This window comes from Solanum tuberosum, unplaced genomic scaffold (assembly GCF_000226075.1).
Source record: "Solanum tuberosum cultivar DM 1-3 516 R44 unplaced genomic scaffold, SolTub_3.0 scf00510, whole genome shotgun sequence".
Taxonomy (NCBI): domain Eukaryota; kingdom Viridiplantae; phylum Streptophyta; class Magnoliopsida; order Solanales; family Solanaceae; genus Solanum; species Solanum tuberosum.
Window position 1 is genome coordinate 87,847 of NW_006239425.1, and position 7,129 is coordinate 94,975.

Consider the following 7,129-nt stretch of genomic DNA (forward strand, 5'->3'; position numbering starts at 1 on the left):
TATCCCCATGTTACGCTAGAGCTTATGCCACACTAGGCCGTACTTTAGTTTAGGGGTGTGCATATAGGTCATAGGCAACACAAACTAACCTATGTGCTTCTTTATTATGATACATTTTCTCTTTTCGAAACAAACTAGTATTATCTTCTCTTTTCTCAATTTTAGATTTGATTGTGACAAAGACAATCAATTAATGTTGTTTCTGCAATTTATTGCATGAGTCTTTAAAAGAAATACAAACAATTTTGTCTTAAACAAAAATAATAGATGTAGAAATTTATGTTTGTATTTCTATTCTTTCCAAAAAATTTATTTTATGAACATAGTGTATATATGATTATATGAGCATTTTCTTATCAGGTAAATCTAACATCGAATTGTTAGGAAACATAATCAATAATAAATACCTTATTAATTTGGTTATCGATTTAATGTGTTCACAAATAAAAAATCAATAATATTATAAAATTGAATTGAACCAACTGATGCGCACCTCTACTTCAGTTGTTAAAAGGGCAAAAATAAAAAACCCTAAATATGAGCAAGAGTTGAGCCCATTCTAAGTAAAATTTGTCCAACTTTCTGCGGGCCAGTCACACAAAATGCCGAGGAATTGACACAGATAGACAAGTGTTACATACAATTGGCAACATATAGCCCACTATTAATTAGCAATTAATAAACAAATAAAAGAATTGGCACATATTAGCCTAAAAGTAATATATCAACATTTTTTCAATTTTTTTTAATAATAAAAGATATTTAATATCATCTCTCTTCTAACTTCTGACCATTACTCCTTAAAACTAGCAAAAGATTATTTAGAATTATCTCTTCTTTCAAATTATTACGTGTTTTTTTAAAAATAAAATAAAATTAAATTTCATCTCTCTTCTAACTTCCAACTAGGGGTGTTCACGGGTTGGTTTGGGTCGGTTATTGGTCAAAACCAAAACCAAACCAACTTAATCGGTTTTAAAATTATCAAAACCAAACCAAACCAAATATAACATACATTTATCGGTTTGGTTGTTTTCGGTTTTGATTTGGTTTGGTTCGGTTATTCGGTTATTAACCATACATAAAAATAAAAGAAACAATTCATTCAAAACGTGAAAAAAGTGACAACAATCCATTCAAACGAAAAAATAGTTAAAATGACTGGCATTACAAAAGTTTGGATCATTGAATTTACTGAATAAAACTTCAAAATTCACTATTTTGGCATAGAAGGAAGAGACAATGACATTTTCAGTCCCACAATGAATTTCCATAGACACTCATATACATGAAACCAATAAGAAAAAATGTTCTCACCTTGGACATTTTTTCTTTCACAAGTAAATTATAAATAAATTTTGATGAAACATATATAAAATCTTTAAAATTGTTTATGAATATAATATATTATGTATGTATAATAATAAAATTTATGTATATAACTTGTTGGTTCGGTTCGGTTATTTCTTCGATTTTTTTTCGAACAAAACCATAACCAAACCAATGACTATCGGTTCTTAACAATCTAAAATCAAACCAAACCAAAACCCAAATTAAATCGGTTTATTTAATCGGTTTGGTTTGGTTTTTCGGTTTGGATTGGTTTTAATCCAAACCATGAACACCCCTTTACGTATTTTTTAAAATAATAAAAGAAAATTAATTACATCTTTCTTCTAACTTCCAACCATTTCTCCTTAAAACTAGCAAAAGATTATTCCTCTCTCCTTTCAAATTATTTCGTATTTTTAAAAATAATAAAAGAAAATTAATGTCATCTCTATTCTATCTTCCAACCATTTTCACTTAAAACTAGCAAAATACTGTCTAGAATTATATTTTTTCTTAAAATTAGCAAATAATATTTTGATTATGATTATTCTTATTTCAAAGGTATTCATATGAATTCATTACCTGCCAATTATTTTGCCTTTGAACTCAATCCATATTCATTCAACAAATTTGTATACATTTGTTTGCATTGGTATTCATTAATCTGTATTCATCTAATAGATTGACATACATTTGTGTTGGATACATTTGTTCGTATTCATAATAAATTGGTATACATTTATATTTATTTGCATTAATATCTTTCAAATTTTACATAGGTATACATTTGTATTGAATACATTCGTCCATATTCATTTATAAATTGGTGTACATTTGTTTGCATTAATATCTTTCTAATTTTACATTTGTATTGGATACATTTGTTCTTATTCATAATAAATTGGTACACATTTATTTGCATTAATATCTTTCAAATTTACATTGATATACATTTGTATTGGATACATTCGTTCATATTCATTTATAAATTGGTATACATTTGTTTGCATTAGTATCTTTCTAATTTTACATAGGTATACAGTTGTTTGCATTACTATTTTGGAATGCAATCAACGAAATTCATTAACAAATTAGATAATTTTACATTGTTATATGTTCGTTTGTATTCATTAACAAATTTAGATACATTTGTTGGAGACAAAATAAATATTCATTATCAAATTCAATCAACGAAATTCAGTATTTCAAAAAATTGTCATAAATATATTAATTTATTATTTATTATTTATTAAAAGTTGAAAAAACGTCAATTCCAAAAATCACGACGTTGCAGTTTTTGGGAGAAGAAAAGTTGTAAAATTATAATACAAATACGGAAATTTGTAAAAAGAAAAAATCTTGCATTCAACTACAAGATAAAAAATGTAGAAATCTCAATTTTTTTTAAAAAAAAACCCAGACAATCAATAAAAAAAAAATTAGTATGATTTGAATTACTTGTTGTGAAAAGTTACTATTGTGATTGATCTTTAATGAAAATATTTCAAAGAAGAAGATAGAAATCCTAAACTTGAAAGAGGGAGAAAAAAAAGGAAAAGAAAGAATTGAACAACACGTAAAAAGAAATTTGTTGACAAATTATAAGGAAAAAGAAAAAAGGAACAAATTATAAGGACTCTCCAACTGCTAGGAAATAGAGAGAAAATTAGAAAAAAAATCATTTAAAAAAAAAAGAATGTGGCTATTTAATGCCAAATAAATATTAAAAAATTCTTTTTTTGCTAAAAAATTTAAAATGGGCTACTTATTGCCAATAAAGTCTATAGGTTGTCATGCTATGCCATTTTTTTCAAAATGCCCCCAAAATAGTTGTTATATAGTACTATCATTGATTAATGAGTAATTTCTAAACAAGCGAAATTATCAGCCTTAATGATAACAGTACAATATATGATACTGATTTAGTATCAGTTAAGCGAAATTAGTTGGGGGGTATATAGTGTAATTATTTAGTGGATATGAATGTAAAGAGATATATGTTTGTAATTATTTTACTTTTTGTGCGGTATTTGCTTAGTTTCCCTAGAAAATTGTATATAATAGTAAACTATTAATTCAAATTAAATGCTATAAACATAGTTTGATTTAATTGTACCCCATAACAAACTGTTGTTAATTCACCTCTCTCCTGGTGAATCTCGCTCGCCACTCTCATTCTCTCCCTCGCCTCTCTTGCTTTTATACAAACGCAAATGTATAAAATGCGTTTGAATAAAGCGAGAGAAAATTGTATATATACATATATTTTCGTTCCCCTCTCTCCCCTCTCCCAGATCTCGCTCGCCAGTATCTCCCTCGCCTCTCTCGCTTATACAAACAAAAATGTATAAGTTGTGTTTCTATTTGTATAAAGCGAGAGAAAATTGTATATACACATGCAAATACATATATCTTCGTCATATACACTTATAATTATACAGTACAAATATTCCCCTGCCCAGATCTTTTTTGCCTTTCTCTCTTTCTCGCTTTATACAAACACAGATTATACAATTGATCTTTTGTATATGTATACCGAAACATAAACAGATTATATACAACTGCTTTCTTTTGTATGTCTATAGCGAAATATACATATTTATGTTTGCTATAGAGCGCAATTATGCAAACTATAGCTATAACATAAAAGTTGCTTTTTTTTTCCCACCGCAGACCAGTCAGGCTAATTGTTTTACAGCCCAACTAGCCGAAGGGCCCAATTATACACATATATTTACGTGTAAATTCCAGCTTGGCCTTCATATTTCTAACTAGGGTGTACATGACCGGGTTGGTTCGGGTTTTTCAAATATCAAACCAAATCATTTGTGTAAAAAAAATTAATTTATAAACCAAACCAAACTAATAAAATTTGGATTTTTTTGGGTTTTTCTAACCTCGGGTTGGTTCGGGTTTTTCAAATACCAAACCAAACCATTGTGTCAAATTTTTAAATTTATAAATCAAACCAAACTAATAAACCTCGAATTTTTTCAAATTTTTAGATTTTTTCGGTAAAGTTTGCATACAAACATATAATTAACTTGTGCTCCAAATATTTCTTTATTCTTATCAAAATACAATTATCTAAAGTGTTTCTTAAGAAAATAACACAAAATATGAGATGAGTACTGATGACATTAAAATATTCAATAAAAAATAATAATGAAATAATCATATAAAATAAATATTGCAAAGTCATAATGAAAATGATCATAATTTAAAAGTACTAAATCATGCTAAAATAAGTTTAATAAGTATTAGTTACATTGCTAAATATTTAAGGAAAATTAAAGTTAGATTATGTGTTTTAATTGTCTAAACCAATGTAAAACTAAAGAACAAATATTCATTAGTATTGTCATTCTTAGTGTTGAATGGATTTTCTTTTTTGCATTAGTATTAATTTGATTTTGATTTAAGTTTTATTATAATTATCAACATCCATGAACTATAATCTTTATTGGACCATTCCGAATTCTAAGTTTTAAACTTGAAATAATATATTAAAAGATAAAAACTATTAAAATAGTATAAGAAATATTTTAAAATTATATCAAAGTAAATATTTTTATGTATAAAATAAAATTTTAAAATTACATATATAATGTCGGGTTGGTTTGATCTCGGATTGGATTTTTTTAGTTAAAACCAAATCAACCCAAATATAGTCGGGTTTTTTTTTCCAATACCAAACCAAACCACTAGTCTGATTTTTTTTTCCCAATTTGACTCGATTTGTAGTTTGGTTCGATTTTCGGTTCGATTTTGTACACCCCTATTTCTAACTTTTCATATTTAAAACTTTTTCTTTTATATGAAATTAAAATATGTCATGGATAAACATATTTCTTGATAAAATACAATCAAAATATCGGGAACCTTTGCTAGAGTTAAATTTGTAATTGAACAACACAATTTCAATTTAAGGAAAAATTCATGGAGTTTGAAGTTTTATCAGTTTAATTAAAAGACAATTCAAACTTGGGGAAAATGTAAGGTTTAATATCAACATCACTAGCCAGTCATTAACAACTAATGGGATAATTTTATCTTTCATTAGTTGTTAAGTAATTAATTTCATGTTTGGCATCTAGTCTTTAAATGTAACACATGATTATATATAGGGAAAATACGTGTGTATTTGTGTGTCACATTCGATCGCTACTAAAAATTACTATTTTTCCATTGAAATTTTGCACTAGTACTGACAAATATTCAGTGGTTATTCTCACAAATTTTTTCGATTGAATTAGTGAGAAAAGAAAACATATAAAGTAGTGTTTTCACACGGAAGATTTTAAAAAATTCCATAGTTTCAATGGAAATCTGTTTAACTGTTTTTCAATATGCATTTTTCTGTGGGCAAGTTCAATGGGAAATGAGTTGTAAAATCATGTTTTATAACATCAATTTTCCACTTTTCATGCTGAATTTTTTTTGTTTCTGGTTGTGTAAATTGATTGTGTCCTTCCCAGCCTTTAACACTCATCATCTTTACCCTTACACACCATAGGCCCCTGTTATCTCCTGTATTCAGTTTAGTCAAAAATACAGAAACAGAAAAAAGATGAAATAGACAGAATGAGTTTTAATCCGAGTCCACAGAAACAACTGTGTTTCCTTAAGAAATTTAATCCCCTCACTGTACCCGAGGTTGTAGATTAATTTCTCCCAAGATAAAACGGATTAACCTGTTAAAGAAGTAGCGGTACCTCAAACTTCAATAACTTCAGCGAACGCAAGAACAGCAACAAGAGCACACACAGACTCAGTCGATCGACAATTTTATTTATGAGAGAAAATGTATGCAGAGAGGAAATTTTTTTCAGTGTTTGAAAAAACGAAAAAAACCTCTTATTTATAGTCATATGCAGCAAGGAACGCATCTGTTCAGAAAGATCCGTTTTTTCCAGAACATTGTGTCCTTTGGGAAAAGTAACGATTTTTCGGAAGGAAAAACCGTTTGAAAAAGTAACGACTTTTTGGAAGGATTACCGTTACACGTGAATTTCAAATAAATTCAGTTGCGCCAAATTAATTCTGTTAATTTAATTAACATTCTGAATTTATTTATAAGAGAAAGGAAATGATTTAACAAGATTGATTAAATAAATTATGTCCAAAAATATTATCAATCAATCACATCAAATAAATTCAGTTGCGCCAAATTAATTCTGTTAATTTAATTAACATTCTGAATTTATTTATAAGAGAAAGGAAATGATTTAACAAGATTGATTAAATAAATTATGTCCAAAAATATTATCAATCAATCACATCAAATAAATTCAGTTGCGCCAAATTAATTCTGTTAATTTAATTAACATTCTGAATTTATTTATAAGAGAAAGGAAATGATTTAACAAGATTGATTAAATAAATTATGTCCAAAAATATTATCAATCAATCACATCAAATAAATTCAGTTGCGCCAAATTAATTCTGTTAATTTAATTAACATTCTGAATTTATTTATAAGAGAAAGGAAATGATTTAACAAGATTGATTAAATAAATTATGTCCAAAAATATTATCAATCAATCACATCAAATAAATTCAGTTGCGCCAAATTAATTCTGTTAATTTAATTAACATTCTGAATTTATTTATAAGAGAAAGGAAATGATTTAACAAGATTGATTAAATAAATTATGTCCAAAAATATTATCAATCAATCACATCATTTGCCAAATCCAAATCCAAATCCAAATCCAAATCCAAATCCAAATCCAAATCCAAATCCAAATCCAAATCCAAATCCAAATCCAAATCCAAATCCAAATCCAAATCCGAA